This window comes from Aquila chrysaetos, chromosome 1 (genome assembly GCF_900496995.4).
Source record: "Aquila chrysaetos chrysaetos chromosome 1, bAquChr1.4, whole genome shotgun sequence".
Taxonomy (NCBI): Eukaryota; Metazoa; Chordata; class Aves; order Accipitriformes; family Accipitridae; genus Aquila; species Aquila chrysaetos.
The window spans coordinates 69573768-69592004 of NC_044004.1; the positions used below are offsets into that span (position 1 = coordinate 69573768).

At 40.4% G+C, this 18237-nt stretch overlaps 1 long non-coding RNA gene across 2 annotated transcripts; it reads left to right on the forward strand.

The window, feature by feature from the left end:
* The first annotated feature begins 252 nt into the window (after window positions 1–252).
* On the forward strand, window positions 253–17293 carry LOC121233891. 2 transcript variants are annotated; one of them, XR_005934237.1, is made up of 5 exons: window positions 253–6133; window positions 9896–10018; window positions 10321–11738; window positions 13136–13796; window positions 15630–17293. It is a non-coding gene; the product is annotated as an uncharacterized LOC121233891 (long non-coding RNA). The 2 variants fall into 2 exon arrangements; XR_005934235.1 differs by having other exon boundaries at window positions 13136–17293.
* Window positions 17294–18237: the final 944 nt, after the last annotated feature.

Below are 18237 nucleotides of genomic sequence, written 5' to 3' on the forward strand. Positions count from 1 at the left end.
TGCTCCAGCACGGGCTTTCCCGTGGAGTCGCGGCCATCTTTGGGGGCATCTGCTCCCCCTCTCTCCTCCATGGGCTGGGGGGGGGGACAGCCTGCCGTCTCACCATGGGCTGCAGGGGCATCCCCTCCTGCCCCGCTCCTCCTCCCCCTCCTTCCTCACTGACCCGGTATCTGCAGAGGGGTTCCTCTCACATTCCAATCCCCCTACTCACTGCAGGTTCCCATTCTTAAATCTGTTCTCCCAGAGGCGCTACCACCATCACTGATGGGGTTGGCCTTGACCAGAGGTGGGTCCGACTTGGAGCCGGGGAAGCTTCTCGCAGCTTCTCACAGGAGCCACCCCTGTGGCCCCCTCTCCTGCTACCAAGAAACCCCGCCACACAAACCCATAACAGGCACAATGCCAAGACGGTTGTATTAAACGGTCTCTGCAGATCCCTTCAAGTTCTGAATTTCCAATTTCTAACAAATACCACAGCTAGCTAGCTGTGTTCATACAATAGCTAGCTCCCTTTGTGAATAACTTGTAAGAAAGAGAAAATACTTAGAGCCCACTGAGCCCAGTACCCTGAAGCCAGCAACACTAGTTACAGGTGCCTTAAGAAAAAGATGAGTGCGGGGCAAATGTAATCTTCCTCCCTTTGCATTCAAACCTTTTCAAATTTACTGCCTTTTCAGCAGTGCAGACTTGACCTGTACAACATGCTGAAGATGTGAGCTCCATAGCTCAAGATCTCTTTTCTCTCTCTCTCTTTTTTTTTTTTTTTTTTTTTAATCTGCTAATAGGCTTATTGACCTCTTTATCTTTTTACTATGAACAAAACCAGTGGACAGTTACTCTTTCCCCTTTTCCATGTCATTTGTGTTATTATAGACTTCCAGCATAACTGCTTTGTCCCCCGAAGTAACAGTGTTGCTTGTACTACGTTGATTTAAAGTTTAGCACTGTAAAAATGTGAAAGCACATCTGCTTTTAATAACTGGAGGCTGAAAATTGCAAGATTACTGTACTTTCTGAGGTAATAATTGCAATTTTACAGTTTCTACAAAATGTTTAAAAGTTAGCTTCTGCACTTACAGTGTGGAACACAAGTTAGAAGCAAAAAAGCATGCTGCTTCAGTTTGAGTATGTTTTGCTAAAGAACATAGACACTATTTTATATAGGCACTCATATTAGTTATGTATCATCCCTATTTTTATACACGTTAGCCATCTTGGTCAAACCGAAAGACTTACTCTTGCTTAACATCAAGATGAACACACATTGAAGGATTCACCCACAAGCTGCATTAACCTTTATCTCATTAACAGAGAAAAGCATTTTCAATATGATTAAAATCAAAAGCCCGGCAGTAAAAACTTAGGCATTTTTAACTCTTAAACCCTTTCTTATGCAAACTTACCCTTCAGGCCTTTAAAATGTTGTTTGTATCCACTTGTTTTTTTCTATTGCCCTTCTGCTTGTACATGCTAGAAGCAGGCTCAGCAGCAGCCAGTGTGTTTTCCTGTCGGTAGAGGTCTAACCTATAAATGAAACCAGACAATATTGTAGATGGTAAATATGATACAGGGTGAGAAAGACTGAAGGGCCCGGGGTATTATTAACAATATGTGTGTGTGTGTCTGTCTGTCTTTAGACAGACAGTAGGTGTGATCACCACCGCAGGCCATTTCACGCTGTCTCAGACAAGACTGTGAAAGCACCTTGCAGTGAATTGTCAAAAATCAGTAGGACTGCTTCTGTTCTTCAGCAGTCCTTGCCAAGAAGTGAAGCATCAAAGGCGCACGCACAAACACATGAAATATCTTTCTGTCTCATAAATGTTCCTGCTAGCGAGCTTTGAACCAGGCTGGATGGCTGGAAGCAACCATGTTAGAGATGAACTGGATGGTTTTTGTTGATAGCACTTTTTCTTTTGATAGGAAGACATGGGTCTATTGACAGAATTTCAAACCAGTTGTTTTCAAAGCATTAAGTTTTACTTTCAGACACCACTTTATAATCATGCTTTAATACTATTCAAATAATTGACTATGGCTATTTCTATTGCCTCCTGTGTGTGCTCAAGTACAGTAGAGAGAAGTGCCAGAATAAGATGTCTGTGCTGTCTGATTTGGGAACTCCAGTCTGCATACAAGAGCAGGAAGGGGTGTATTCTAATGTATGCTATTGATAGGGTTTGTGGGAGATCCCCCTGTAGAGATATGTTTTCCTGTGCCCCTCCCTTGCCTCAGTTAACCTGTGAACACCCTTTTTTTTTCACTTTATGCTGGACATAACCTTTTTTTTGCATACAAAAGGTGTTTTGAACAAGAAGCAGCAGGGGTGCTTTTGCCAGGTTTGTGCCATCAAAAGTACACCAGACAAGGAGAATTTTTCCTGAAATCTGTAGCTGGTGAGGGATCATTTTGCATAGCTGTAGTGTAGCCTTAGTAAGTGGAACGCCTGGGCTAATTTTAGTGGAACTACTTTGTATGTATTTCAGGTATATCTGGCAGCAGTTTTGTACCTCCATTTAAACAAAAAGGAAAAAGAAAATTCTGGAGGACCCTTTGCTTAAAATTTTCAGCAGGTTGACTATTATATTTTGTAGCTACCTCCAGCAGGAATTCTGAAAGTTCAATAGTACAGACTGGGTAGGTAAACATAGAGATGTATAAGTAATGTAGAAAAAATTCTGTTTCACATACTCTGGTTAACATAGTCACTGAGTGTATATATATATGGTTCATGAATTTACTGAGGAGGTAGCCTCCTGTCCAGTTGTCAGAATTCTTCTGAGTTGAACTGTGGGACATGGGTTTTGACTAACTTAATGAAGGCTATTCCACAACGAACATTACCAGGGATGACACCGTATCTCAATAATTGCTCTCTGAGTGAAAAAATAGATTATTTCAGATCTCTACAAAAAATGAGAGATGAGGTGTAGAATGCTACTTGCCGTGTGAAACTGCAGACAATGCCAGTGAAGGTGCAAGAAGATATCAGCCCTAGAGGCTGTGCTGTGATCAAAGTCTGGAAAATCCTGGGTTCTGAGGAGGATCATCAGGGAAAATACGGCGGGCGCCTGAAAAAGGCTCCATCCTGGCAAGGTGCCATATGTATATCAGGAATGCTCTGGTGTTTTATCTTGTTGCTGTTGCAGAGTGATTAGCAGCAATGGAACTTCTTACTCAGTAAAGCATTCCCCATGAGGGTAGAGTCACATGCACTGTTAGGACCGGGAAGTTTTGTACACATAAACACGTGCACATGGAATCACAGAATCACAGAATGGTTGAGGTTGGAAGGGCTTCTGGAGGCTGAACTTGTGCCAATGTTTTGTGTTTTTCATTATGAAAGACAACATCAGTTAAAAGTCAACTCTATGAAACAAAACAAAGTCCAGCTCCCTCTGTTCTGTACAGCATATAGAATAATCCCTGCTGTTAGCAGTGACTAAAAATATGTGGAGGAATCAAATCTGTTTAGTCAGTAAGTGACTGTAACAGGCTTTCAGATACATAGCTACTACTAACAGGGCGTTCTGGGATAGCAGTAAACTACAGTAATCTAGTGTTAACAAACAGTAAACAGTGGTAGATACAGTGTTTTAAGTGTGAATCACGAAGTGCAAACTAACCATTGTGTTCTAGGAAAAAATATATTTTGACGTTGTTTCTTCCCTCATTTGTAGTAGTTGGCAAAAATCTAATCTTTGCACAAAGACTACTTCTTCATCTACCACAAGTTTTGTGATGCTCTACAATACTAGTGTCTGATGTTGACTGGTGTTAAGCAACTGTGTGACCTTTCTAGAAGTCAGCCATGCTGCTTTGTGCCTCTCAGGGGTCAAGCCCAGAGCATTCACAAGGCTTCAGAAGCAGTATTGCCGATGACTTCTAAAACAAATTAATTTTCATTGTAACTGTGGCCCAAACTGTGCAAAATTTTCTCACATCCCTAATTCACTGGAGTCATCAAGACCATTCATGTGAGCAATTTACTGAGCTTCATTTGTCTTGCTCTGTGCTGTAGATATTGGGCTGCTATTTTCTTCTCCCATACAACTTCTTTTCAACTAAAACTCTAGTTTTAAATCTCATTTGTGTTAACAAAGGAATTCCTTTTAAAGTATCATCCAGTTAGGCATATTCTTTTAAGGAATATAATTTCCCACTTGCATGTTATTCTGAGCTTGCAAAGTGTCTTCTGACAGTAAAAAGTTGATCTCGGATTCTCACTTAGAACGAGTAAGCATAGATCCAGTGCCTGCAAGATATATCAAATGAAAAGGGCTGTCTGAATAATAGAAGAGAAAAAATAATCTACCATTCTTCGGTACAGATTTGCAATTTCAGCAGCAGATGGCTCAGATACAGCAGGGTCTGCCTATATGAATAGCAACATTGTTATTCATCTATCAGCCTCATTACACCTAGGCAGTCTGTCTGTGCCCTGTTACAGGCACCCTATTGTAACCCGAGAATACATTTTGATCAAGATGTATAATCCTGGCATTAAATAAGAACATTTTAAAATGGGATTTTTGTGAGGATGATTAACATGGCATCCCAAATTCTGATCCTACTGTGATGAGAAGAAGAATGAATTCTTCACCACTGCATTTTGAATCTTGGCACCTTGAGACATTCTAGTGACTCAGAAGGCTGGATTTGCTTACTTATCTGCATATTGAATTTCAAGACCAATGATAGACCTTGATGATAGAAAAATAGTCTGTAATCATCGGAAAGATTCTCATTAAAATAATGACATTGCAAAAAGCTTTAATAGCAAATGAGGAAGTATCAACTTCTTTGAAGTGCATAGATTCAGTACTAGACAGAGGAGGGGTTATGGCTAGCTTTCATTTAGTAACTGAACTGAAATAGAAGCAGGGAACGTATACAACTGGAATTAGGGCACAGTGTGTTTAAGGTTTTCAAAGAAGATTAAAAATATCAGGATTTGCATTTGTTATACAATCAGGCAAAATGTAGGGCCAGGGGAAGCTACCTTTTAAAAGATGCCTACTTGGTATTTTTAGATCTTAATAAAGCCTTTAAATTTCTATTCAAAACATATTTGTTTAACACATTTGTTTAAGAAGCTGAATCAGTTTCTGGGATTTGTAGTGACTGAAATTTCCAACCATTTGCTTTCAGACATGCATTTGCAGGAACACCCAGTATGGATGAAAAGCAGTGAACAAATTAGGAATATAAACAAAGACTGAGGAGTGGGTTGTCAGAAAGTGGAAGGTGGCCACCAGCTGCAGTAAGTGGAGCCAGGACTATCTGTTCCCCCTTAGAAATTTACCCTTTAGAAAGTAGCCTTGGTGTACTGGAAGAGAACATGAGATATATATCAGAAAACAGCTCTGAGGGGTGAGAACAGAATCTAGAATAAAGATTTTCGTATACACAAACACTCATAACTGAAAAACTCAAAGCTCAGAAGGGCACTGACTGGAGAGTACTGAGATAGGGAAGCAAGTCATCAGAGACTTAAAGACAGGGAGGGGATCTCAAGTGGCTGTGCTGCAGAAAATGCCTGTTTGGCTCTCACCTAAGATATAAGCCATCAAAGAAGGCTCATATCAAAGTAAAGCTCACAAATTTGTGAGCACACCAAGAAGAAAATATTTCCTGGTGAGGCTAATGGGGAAGAGAAAGCAATTTCAACAGTAGCTTAGTAGTGACAGGACAAAGTAGTTGTAATTAAATGGTATGAATGATAAATGTTTAAGCCACGTTGTTCAGCAAAGAGAACTACTGAGGTGGTTTCTGTTACATAGTTTGGCATATATGTCTTTGATCTGTGTACCTTTTACAACTATCAAAAAGCAATTTGGCCATCCAAGCAGCCAGCTTCACAAGAAATTGCTCTAGTGATTTACTGTTTAAGGTTGGACAAACCAACTACCCTTGTTTTATGTTGCTGAATTCTAACATAGGTGTGGAAGCATCTGTGCGTTTGACAGAATGGTTGAGGTTGGAAGGGACCTGTGGAGAGCATCTGGTCCAACCCCCCTGCTCAAGCAGGGTCACCTACAGCCAGTTGGCCAGGACCATGCCCAGACAGCTTCTGAATATCTCCAAGGATGAAGATCCCACAACTTCTCTGGGCAACCTGTGCCAATGCTCAGTCATTTCCAATTTTGTGTTCCATTTAAACAGAACTTTATTTGTTGTTGTGGGGTTTGGTTTGGGGGGGGGGGGGGGGGGAGTAGGGGGACAGGGGGGACAATAAAAACCAAATATATGGTTTCATACTTAGTTTTTGCAAATTTCTGTCCTACTTTTTGCTTGGTTGTTGTGGTGTTGCTAAAATAGATGCTATTATGCTAAATTATGTATTTACACCACCATTTACAAAATTCCCACCATTGCCATTTATATATAATTACTATGGATGTCTAAGTTGGAATTCTAGGGTTTATAAGGGCTTGCCTGTTCCTAGGTTTAAATAATTTCTTATGGGACTTCCTCTTCGGGAGAGAGAATGCCTTAATCAGTGTTCAATTCAGCCCCTGGTTTAAAAAGTTATTTTAATGTTGCTTCACTCACTGTTGCAGTTTATAAGGGTCTTGGGTAGAAAATTTTTGAAAGCCATTTAGACATTAAATCAAAATTTATTTGTGTGCTGTTGAAATGAGATTTAGCAATCTAAATTTGTCAGATCCTCAGAAATGCACAAATTGTTTCCCCTGGAAATCCAAAATGGTTTCTTTCCAATAAGCTCCCAATGAGCTTGTGCTGGTGGAGCCAAGATGAAGTAACTTCGTTCTACTCATTTTGTGCTAACAAAGCAAAAGAGAAATGTGACTCCTTGGTCACAGGCTACTTATTTATCAGGAAGCTTAGACTGATTATAGAAATGTTCACACATGTTTCAGTATCTTTGGAAATCTGGATCTCAGTTCTCATTCACACATTTTACTAACAACCATTTTGGTTAGTACCAATAAGGGGCATGTGTTTTTTTCCCTATACACATGTATTTGCTAGGAAGCCAACTGAGAAAATGAGGCAGGTTTGCGTGTGCTAATTATAAATATGATTGGCAACGCAATTGGATTGTGTGCTAGTGGGGAAAATAGTTGAAAATTTAACTTCAGGTGGAAATCATCCAGAACGTTGATAGATGATTTGGCACCTTTTTATGGCCTACCGGTTCAGCTCCTCAGCCAAGTTAGAGCTTTCAGTTTGTTGCTGTACCAATGCCAACTAAGGCCACCAGTTTCTCACTGATAACAAATTCATGGCAAAACTGCAACTTGTATGCCATTCTGAACGGCCTGCTCTTCTCTTGTGAGCAGAGTTGTGAAATGCACAAAAATCCTGTCTTGTGAGTGCAGCTCTCATCTACCTAAATAATCTGCTTGCCCATACAAACATAACAAACAGCCATAGACAAGTAACAGAAAGATAACTGGAATCCAAAATAAAGGTAGTTGGTTTAATTTTTGCCAGTCGTGGAAGTGTTTGAGGAGGTTAGCAGCAAAGCCCTTCACTTTCATACATGTAAATTAGAGTAATGCAGTGTGTTTGAGAGGTTGTGGCAGCTACAGTTGTCCATATCTCATAAACTAGCTTGAATCGGTTACTCAGGATATGACTGTGCAAAACTAACACCTGGGGTTTAGAGGAGGAAACAACTACTGCAAGCAAGGAAGAAAAAGCTGTACTTTCCATCTTCCTGGCTCCAGAGTCTTAAAACTTTCTTTCATGCACTGTTATTTCATGGGCCATGAAGGGCGTTCACAGAGAATGCAAGAAGTGAGAAGTAAGCATGAATGGGACCTAGCAGAAAGGTCTTGGAAGAAAGTCACGAACTCTGTGATGATATTGTAATCCCTGTCTCTGCTCTTTGCAAATGTTTGTATTGGATTCAGGTACTCTGACAACTGAACAAATAGGTGTCTGAGCCCAACCTACATGGACTTCATTAATGTTACAATTAATGAGTTCTGTTTATTTCTCTGCTCTGGACAAAATCAAGTCGATTAAGAAAAAAATAACATCAGGGAGTTCTTCCATATTCATCAAGGAATATGCTTTATATCTTCTCCTACTAAAGCACTTCATTCTCTGCCCTTTACATTGGTGCAAGTGGGAGAAAAACACCAGGAACTTTCTCCTACTGTTTTTTTACCCAAGCTTAAGAAATGGGGCAACATCCCTTCCTCTGCCCTGGGGGATGCATTGCACATGGGTGTGAGATTGTGCTGTATGACTGAGGTGCTATGCTCAGTCCTAGCTCCTCATAAGGCGACGTCTGACGGCAGGATCTGTCTTTATGAGAACATATCTGCTTTTCATAGAATCTTCAGTTTCCTGTCTGTAAGACATATTAGGTATGTTTTAATGACAACTCCAGACTAGTGGAGGCTGGCGCTAAGTATTTTGCAGCTATGTAGATTATGCCAAATTCAAAAAAACCACAAGACTGAAGCTGAATGTCAGGTTAGAGGTAGATGTGGTTGGGCCAAGTATTAACTGAAGAAAGTGGATATAGCAGCAGGCCTTTGAATACTAGGGCTAGCTTGGCTTTTACCACAAAAAAAAAAATTCATTTGGACTCACAGCTAAAAATGTCACTGCTGTGTGTACTCACTTCAGTTCAGAATGAGCTGTCAGTGGAAAATACGATCTTCCAAAATTCCCTTGTGCTTTTTCACCACACAGAATCCTGGAACCCTCAGAGGTGGTGTGGAGACACAGAACAATGCAATTTTTATGTAGTCACACAACGTGCATGACCAAAATGCTTTCTGCATATAAATAATACAGATACAGATGCCCCCCTTTGCTAAGATGTAAGAAATCAAAAAGTGCAGTTCTGAAATGCTACGCAAAAAGCTGTGTTTTCAATTTGAAGTGAGAGCTGGGAGCATGTGAAGAATAAATGAAATGGAGAGATTAAGCAAGACTATGGGATAAATATTCTGGTTCAGATGTAAGGGCTTTAGTGACAATGTCAGATGCCAGGGGGCAAGAATGAAGCAAGGACAGAGATCAGGGTTAGAAGTCATTTACATAAATGGAAGAAATAGGTCTAAGAAGTCCAGAAGAGTATAAAGGACGGAATAGCAGAGAGAGTATAAAAAGACCAGTGACTAGAAGAACAGAGGGGGAGTTGAGATTTGAAGGCTGAAAGCAGCCAAGATAGTAAGCAACCAACAATGAAGTCTGAGAAGTGGAGATCTCTGAAGTGAGGGAACACAACTGGAGGTGGAGGCTTGGAAGGCTGAAGGTGTAAGATAGAAGGAAGTGGAAGGGAAGTGCTGAGATTTAGAGAGTGAAATCAAGCGACTCGACATTTATCCTTGGACAACTAAAGACGAGTGCAAACCGAAGTCACGAGTATTGATTTGAAGTGTCCGAATGTTAGAAAGGACCAGTGTGTTTCAGAATAAGAGCTTATGTGTGACTTATGTGTGAAGCAAGGACTGTCTTTATAAGGGGAAAAACAAAACTGTAGTTTGAAGTAATCCTGAACTCAGGGTGTTTTGGCCCAAATATTGATGATTAAGCATTCTCCTTTTTAAAAAAAAAATAAAATATTTTGTACCTTCAGCAGCTTTGCAAACACAGCTGTTGGGCACAGGCTTCAATTATATTTAAGTCAGTATATTGGTACCAGCTTGCTGGTTAGAGGATACCTACCTTTTTTTTATTTTCCTTGAAGGCCTTTTAGTTAACAGAAAAATCCAAATGAACTGGTATTTCCAGTTCAGATTGAAATCACTCAATAAAACTGTTTTCTTTCCAATGTTTCTTCACAAGATGGAATAGAAAATCTTGCAGTCTCTGAATGTTCCATAATGGGTGAATAAGGAAATAGGAGTTTTGTCTGAAGGACTGGTATTTCTAAATATGAGTCTTATTTTTTTCCTGATGGTAGAAGCCCTTTCTATGGTGATTTCTACACAACAGCCCTGCTATATCTGGTTGTGTGGACAAACATGGATTTCAACAACCAAATGCAATGCAAGTTAATGAAGCACACTATACCCATAAGTGAAAGGTTAGTAATAATCTTTCTTTTCTTCTCTTCAGGAGAATTCTTGCTAAACCTTTATATTTGGGGTTTTGGTGGGGGAGGGTTTTTTTGTTGTGGTGTTTTTTGTCAGGAGCCAGTTTCTACTTCATCACAATCTAGCTTAAATCTCTTCCAATGAAAAACATTGAACTCTAGAACAGGCTCAAATTTTTGGAAGCTGTCCCCTGAACAATTCCAATATGCATGGTGCTCGTGCAGATTACTTTGTTTGCTTCATGAAATGACTGATAAAAGTACCCTAAACATACAAAATCCTCTTTTAACAGAAATTTGTATTTCACCTGCTGGAAATTCCAAAATAGAAGTATCTAAAGAAAAGTGTGCTTGAATACTATGACTCTGGCCATGCACGTTTTCATCAGCAACTGAAGCACCATAGTCTCTTCAGATGATAGGAAGATCAGCATGTCTCTTCACAAAACCAAAGTGAAACTCATGGACAGCTAGAAATTTCAGGGAAATCTAATTTTATACTCCAGTGTGTGAAATATAATTTATGGGGTGGGGGTGATGGTACGCATTACATCAAGGTGACGTGCTACTAAGAGGAAGAATTCAGATGACAATTTCTCCAGAAAAACCTGACTAGACATTCTGGCAAAACACTGTTTCTTTGTTTATAGTAATTCTTCCATTCGGCCTGTTGTGGACCTTACTGAAAATTTCCAGAGGCTTTCAATGATTAAGGAGTATATATTTTTTTTGCTTTCAATGGGTTATAAAAACTATCCTTTAAAAAAAATAAAGAAATATCCAAATTATTCCTTGTTTTTTCACAGAAAATAGTCTTCCTCTTGCCCTTGCCCTCCTGTGACTGTAGAACATGAAGCTCTTGTATCTACTCTACCTCAGCTGTGGTATTTAAGTAATGGGCTGAAAGTGAAAAATGGGGCTAAGAGGAAAAGAAAATTTACTGTAGCTAAAACCAGTGAGCTTTAGTTGATTTATTTTTGGTTGTTAGCATTGGGGTTTTTTTGTTGTTGTTGTTTTCAAAATTGAAACTAATCTCATGAGGCAAACTAAGGTGAAGTGGCTTGTCCAAAGTCACCCAAGACACAGCCCTGGTCTCCTGGAGCACAGTTTATTGATGTCTGTCCACCCCTTACAGTGGTGGTTACTACAGCACCTGCCCCAAGAGTAAGAGGGTAGGGCTGTATTTCAAGGCTGCATCAGTCTAAGGTAGTTTTAATCTGTATTTCAGGAAAACACCTCAGCCACCGGGTACTGTGAATTCAGACTGAGTTTGTTTTTCATGCCTCCCTTGAAGGCTGGCCATGCTATTACTTGAAGATTAAAGTCAAATAGTCAACAAGGCAGCAAATAAGAAGGCAATCAATTCTAGTCCTGTTGCTGAAGCAAGTAGGGTGTAGGTTCAGCCCAACAATATTGATGAATCTTGACAGCTGTTCTCCCACTTAGGGTTATAGCCTCTGGTTTTGAACCAGGGACAGTCTAGGGTAAAATACATGCACTTGCCTGGTAGCAGAGCATGATATCCCCCACTGTGCCCTCTTTCAGATGAGAGCACACAGAGTCCTGCTTGCCTACTACACTTCTGGCCCCGTGACTGGCATTGTTGACTGCATGGCCTTAGGAAGGCTGGAGAGTGCCCCCTCTTCCACTTCAACCCTCCCAAAAGGGCCTTCACCTGCTGCTTAAGATACACTTCTACAAGTTGGAAGATGTAAGTTCAGAGCCTTTCAGGTTAAGAAAACCTAGAACATAGATTTTCCACTTCCCAGCCAATGGTGTTACCCACTAGACTTTTATGCAGAAAAGCAAGATGATATTAGAACTGGCACTGGTGTTGCCCTATGGCATTATATTTTTATTATTTTTAAGAGCTGTTCTCACTCCATGAGGCATCTATCTTCAGGAAGTTAAAACAGTCTGGATCCCAGGTAGTAGAATTTACCTAGTATTTCTCGTAGCATTCCTACACAATCAGTGGAGGAACCTCTGGAGATCTTCAGAGGAGCCAATTTTTGTCTAAAGAAATTTTAGTAAATATGGCCAAGTAGTCTAGAATAATATTTTCTGTCCCTTTTCTTCATCCTTCACCCACCTCCTCTCTTGGTACCTTAATTAAATGTGAAGTAGTATCTACTAGTTCATTACTTTACTCTAATCTGCTTTCACTAAAGGAAGAAATTGGCAAAAACATCTACATGTTTAAGGTATTTAAATAACTGTGTCAAAAACTGGGGTGTTGAGACATGCAACTGTTCAACTAGACATCTGAGTATTAGGCTGGGTTTGAAAATACCTGATCTCGGTGTGCAGCCACACATACAAATGTTCTGATCTTCAGATGCTTGCATTCTGTTAGAAGGGAGCTTTATACATGTGTAGTCAGACGCCAGTTTCAGCTTCAGTAAAATGAAAGAAGTTTTCTCAATGTTTCCATTGTTGTTCCAGTCAGCTATTAGAATCGTTTCAAATTGTTCCCATCTTGCTTTAAGAAGGTATGATGAGTACAGCAGTTTATTCAAAATTACTCTCCATTGTCACTGTTTGTCCACTAACATGCTCCTTGTAGATGATGTTTGCCTTATGTAGAAAAGAATAGTAGGCCTCCTACTAAGGACCCTGGCTCCCTTTAAGGGATGCTTTGAGTGATACAAGTGAAAAACACTAATAACAACTAGATAATACTGGGTTTATGTATTAGAATCTTCCCCTCAAAAATAACCCACTTAGATGTGCTCTGAGACAGCAGCTCCTGCTCTCTTACACTGCTTCATAGCCTTATCAGTAAGCGTAAGGAATACCACTTATAAAACATGCGTCTGTTTTGGCACATAGATTCAGCCACAATGGAGTGAAAAGGGGATTTTGAAGACAACAAAACAATTCATCTTTTACATGAAACAGACATTTTGTAAATGTTATAGAAGATTTCATTTCTATATTTCTTTATTTTTAACTAAACTTTTTCACTTCTGGTCTGGAAAAGGAAAGTGAAAAATGCCATAAACCAACTACATAAAAAGTTTTAAAATGATGGAAAGTAATATGTAAATAAATTGGTTTTGTTCCATCCTAACCAATTTTTAATTTCTTTTTTTTTTATTAATGCAGGTTGTTTCACTTCCTGATATGAAAAATGTCTTGCTTTCTTCTGCTGCTCCCAACATTTTAACATCACTGGGAGACTCTTTGGTTGTACTTTAGGATAATGAAAATATTTGCAGACATGCAAAAACATGCTCTGTATGGGCTTTAGAGGATGACTACTTTAGAAGATGCAGTGAGGATAAGACAATGATACATAATTGCAGCTAATTTTTTTGGTTGTCAGGTTTTAGTGTCTTATTTTAGGCCTATTGCTATGGTTTTGATAGATTTCATTGGAAGATTACATGCTGGTGCAACAGCTTTTTGATAAAAATTGTCTTTAGTTGGTTGGAATGGAATTTAGGGCTTAAACAAGCTAAAGAAGAACTCAAATTTCAAGGCCAGGTCAGACAATCATGTAAATCTACAGCTATCACTTTTTAAGAGACTGAAATGATAACGACCACACTTCAATTGTTTCATGAAAGATCTTCAAGCAAAGCTTATTTTTTTTTTCCCTTTGGAGAACTGGGATTTCTTTATCTTAATGAAATTCTTGTCTATGGCACTGGTCTTTCTCCTTTCCTCCCATAAAGCAAAAAATTACCCTTTTTTTCCCAGCTATAACCTACTCTGCAAATACAAACATATGCACATTCTGAAGACTTACTGCACTCCTACCAAGGTAAAAAAACCCCTTCGTTGAGCTGTTGCGGCACTGGAATCTTGGGCAAATGCAAAAAAGGAAGACTTTGTATCCAGTGAGGCTGGTTGCAGCTGTGCTGGAATTGTCCAGCGATACAGGGAAAATTATTGTTTGTTAACAAAATCTGAAGCTACTGCTTTAGTTCAATATTTGGTTCAATCCAAACTGCTCTAACAGTTGTACAACATGAAGTTTTTATACATACACAAAAATTCAGATGTGAATGTGGAGCAATTTGGGTTTTTTCTTCTATCTGACCTTGGTGATTAGCAGGTGGACAGCATCTGATTTTTGTATGTTTAAAAAAACCTAGAAATGTTTAGTCTATCCATGTAAACTCTTAAGAAAAAAATCCCCTCATTTTCAAAAAACTTTTCTGCATGAAATTTTGATGCTTCTGTAGAAGTGTTTTGGGGTTAGGCAGAATAATTTGGCTTATAGCTGCCAATTGAAATATGAAGTGTTTAGAAAAAAATGTGCATATTTAATCTCTCATGGTTTTCAGAGAAGCATCTGCAGTTTGTTTTATTGTAGTATTTAGATACATATTCAAGTTCTTTCTTCAGCAAGTCCATCTTTCCTTCGTAGCTAAAACTGGCATATAAATTTACATAGACAATATACAGACTGGTCTAGACAAGAAGCATGACAGATAATTTGGACCAGAGATAACTGGATCTTGAAAGGTGATCATAGAAATGTCCAGGTATAGGTAAAGCCCCTTAACATGGATAGGATACGTATTTTCACTTGGAGCAGAAAGCTGAATGACAGTCTGTGTTTCTGAATGTTTTGTAAATATTTTGGACCTCTGCTGTAGTTTGCAAAACTATTTGTAGAAATCTTCTCTGCAGCAGACACACCTGGAAGATCGCCAACCCTGTCTGCTGGACCCAGAGCCAGGAATCACATGCTTTTCCTGCCTATGCCCTAGTTCAGTTTCTGATTCGTTTTATCTTTCTTTTTTGTTGTTGTTTTAAATCTCCCCAAACCTGTGTATCCTGTGTCTTACCTCATCGATAGTTTAGGACATGGTATGGCTTCACAAAAAAACCCAGAAAATGTGGTCATTTTTAAGTGGTTTCTTGGTATGCAGAACTCAAGGTTACACAACTAAAAACTGCATGTACCGAGCTTTGTTTTGCATGTGAGGAAATGTATCAAGCATTAAGTGTGAGACTGACCGCTTCGGCCTGAACCCGCTTTCTGTGCTACCTCCTTCGGCGCGGGACTGGGCGGCAGAGTCCCGGGGTCTCGGGTGTTTAAAAGCAGTCTGTGGGAAGGGTGACCGCCGGAGGGGTCCTACCCGATGCAGCCAGGCCAGGGGAGAAAGCGTGGGCTGTTTGAGACGACCTGTACAGATACGGTAATTAATTCCTGCGCTCGCCCCTCTTCACAGAGGCCGCTCAGTCGGGGCTTTCGGCAGCTTCTCTGACGTGAGCTCCCCAAACTGCCAGGGCTCCCCCCTGCCCAAGCATCTATTCAGTGTTGATCACTGAATGTGCACCTTGTGGAAAGCAGTCACGGCTCCTCTGTGTTGTAAAAGCAAAGTACAAAAGACTGGGTTTGCTCCATCGAGGGTATCGCCTCTGTACATCAGCAGGCTGGTGGCTGAAACACCTGTGGCTGCGTTATTGCGCTCTCCCCAGAAAATATGCTGCTCCTGGCAGCATCCTGACTAGTGAGGCTCCTCCGGCAGTACTGACACCTTCTCGGCATCCCGTATGGGTCAGAAATGCAATAGACATAATGGGAAAGTTTGGAGTAACTTTCAATTTTGTGTTTGTATTTTAAATTTTTTTTTTTTTTAAGTGGTGAACAAGTCGTTGAGATGGAGAAGTACAGCATTTTACACAGCACCATATTGATTACTGTAGATAAGAAACGTGTTGTCTTATTTGGGCTTTCCCTGGTGGCAGTTTAAAAGCGTTTAAAGAGGCTGCTGCTGGCCGCCCCTGAGGAGACAGCCCCCTTGGTAATTCAGCTTGGTTGGTGCCAGCTGTGGTACCTGGCACCCTGCCTCAGAAAAATCCTGTTGGCAATTTAAAGAACCTGCTGTTGCATCCCACAGCATGAGGTGAGTTGCTGCTCCCATTCTTTTGGGTAGAAAATGGTTAAAAGCTCCCCAGGAGTGGGCTGGGTGGGTTAGGCAGGCAGCCCAGGTGGGAGGCAGGAGGTCTGCCATTATGGAGGGGAGATAGGCTTAGTGCTGCTTGTCCTCTTGAGGGTGAGGGGTGTGTTGTGTGGCCAAAAGCAGAAAGTTCACAGCAGCGTGTGGTTGTGGGGAAGGGGTGGGGGCACCATGGAGCCCTGACGGCTGCTGAGAAACGGTGTGGGGGCAGCCTCGGACTGGCATGGTGGGGCGGCGGCCATGTTGTATTGCATATATGCCGGCCCTGGGGCTGAGACCACCTGTGTGAAACCAAACTGTCCATGGAGCGTTGGCCTCCTGCCTGCAAACTGAGTTTGCGTGTGGCCTTGTGTGCCTCGTAATCGGTAAGGGTATGGGATGGTACAGCTGTTAAGGAGTAGGGGCATCTAGAACGTGCTAATTTTTTGCTTTTTGCCTAAACCCAGTGCGTTTCCTTGTCTACCTGTGATGTCCCCTACGGCATAGTGCACTAAGGCAGGGGTGGTGTGGGGGGAAGAAGAAACCTGTAAGTCTTTCATGGAAAAATATTCTCCTCTTTCCAGCTAGCTCAATGGCTTACCTTTATTAACTTGGATAATTTGTTTCATCCCACATTATTTTAAAGACAAACTGACATAACTGGACTCCAGTTCAGTAAATCTCAAACTTACCTCAGTTAGATTTATGGAACAAAATCATTTATATATAAAGCAGCATTTTATGTGCTAACATGAATATGGAAATCTGGGAAAGGAAAATATGAATTCCGATACTTGATCTCCTTGAAATCCTGCAAGTATAGCTATAGTGTATTTCAAATAACTGCCTTACTGAGGGAAAATGTCTTATATTATTCAAACCCCTGCTACCTGATTTGAATTTATGACTGTCTAAATATGCTCTGTGGCTGAATTACAAGGCATGTGTGTATATTAAACCTGGTGACTGTGGGAAGTAAGTAACAGTGATATGCAACTTAATGATCAAAACCAAGAGCTGATGTGACCAATGGACTCTAATAGATGTAAGTAGTTTGAGTGCTTGTCATCTATCCACATGATCCTAGTGTTGGCAGCCTGTTGAAAGTGATGCGTGGGAAACTAGTGCAAAGTGTTGATTTATTTTATGCTAATGGGGAAAAGTCCATATTGTTCAAATTAAATCCTAAAGCAGAAACAAATCATGCAGCCAAGCCCATCCTATGGAGTTTCATTGAAACAGTTAGTGGTCTCTTTCGTGACCTCAGAGTTGTAAAAATGAAACAATGTTAGGGGGCTGCTGTTTTCAAGTGCTTCTGGCTGCTGAAAGCAGCTGAGGTTCTCCTACAGATGGCTATTTAAGTTAAAAGCCAAATGGAGAGATCACAGCAATTAGTGCGCATTGGCTTCTAACTGCATCAGAGTGAATAATGTGGGAGAAGTGAGCCAGGACTGTGCCTCAGTCTGTGCTTTTTCCCACCAGAGGCTGAGTACCAGCAGTTCTTCTCAATTTAAAAAAAAAAAAAAAAAAAAAAAAAAAGAGGAGGGGGAATTTCTTGCTGCTTCACTTGAACAAAATAAAAGAGATTATGCAAAGATAGACTAAAGTGGGAGGAAAGAATAAAATATTTCAAAGGGAAGAACAGCCTACTTCAGAGCTCTCTGACTGGGTCTGTAGTACAATGTTTCTCCTACGTTTACCATAAACTGCCTCCCCACAGGCTCGTTGCAGGCTTGTTGCAGGGTATAAAGCTCTGCCACTTTTTTCTGTGTAGCTTGAGCCCTAGAAAAGCATAATAGGACTTCAGCATTTTTACTTAAAAGAACTGAAGGGCAAAGTGATTTATCATCTTGGAGATTTAGAGTTTCCTGAGGAAAAATGGAGGGGTAGAAAGCTTATGAATTAACATGTTATTTATTTGCTGAGGGAACTCATTTGTGTAAGAGATATAGAACTATACCATAGCATAACCCCGGTTTCACTAAAATTCTTACAAAATTTTCCAATGAGGTACTTTTATCATCACTCCTGAACGTATTTGAATTTCCATTTTTCCGGAAGTTTCTAGCTATACACTGGAATGACTTGGAGCAATGAGATTGTGTTGGAAGATAACGATCAGAGAACTGGTCTCAGATTTCAAGTCAAGAAGTGCCTCTGGAGAATGGTCAAGTACAAAACCAGCATTTTTTCCTTCAGGTCTTTTTCTTAGGGAGCATGCAAAACAATGGTAAAACGTTTCTGTGTCATGGTCATTGTTGCAATAGACAGTCAGCTTTTGCCTCCACCAGATGGAGTGATACAAATTTG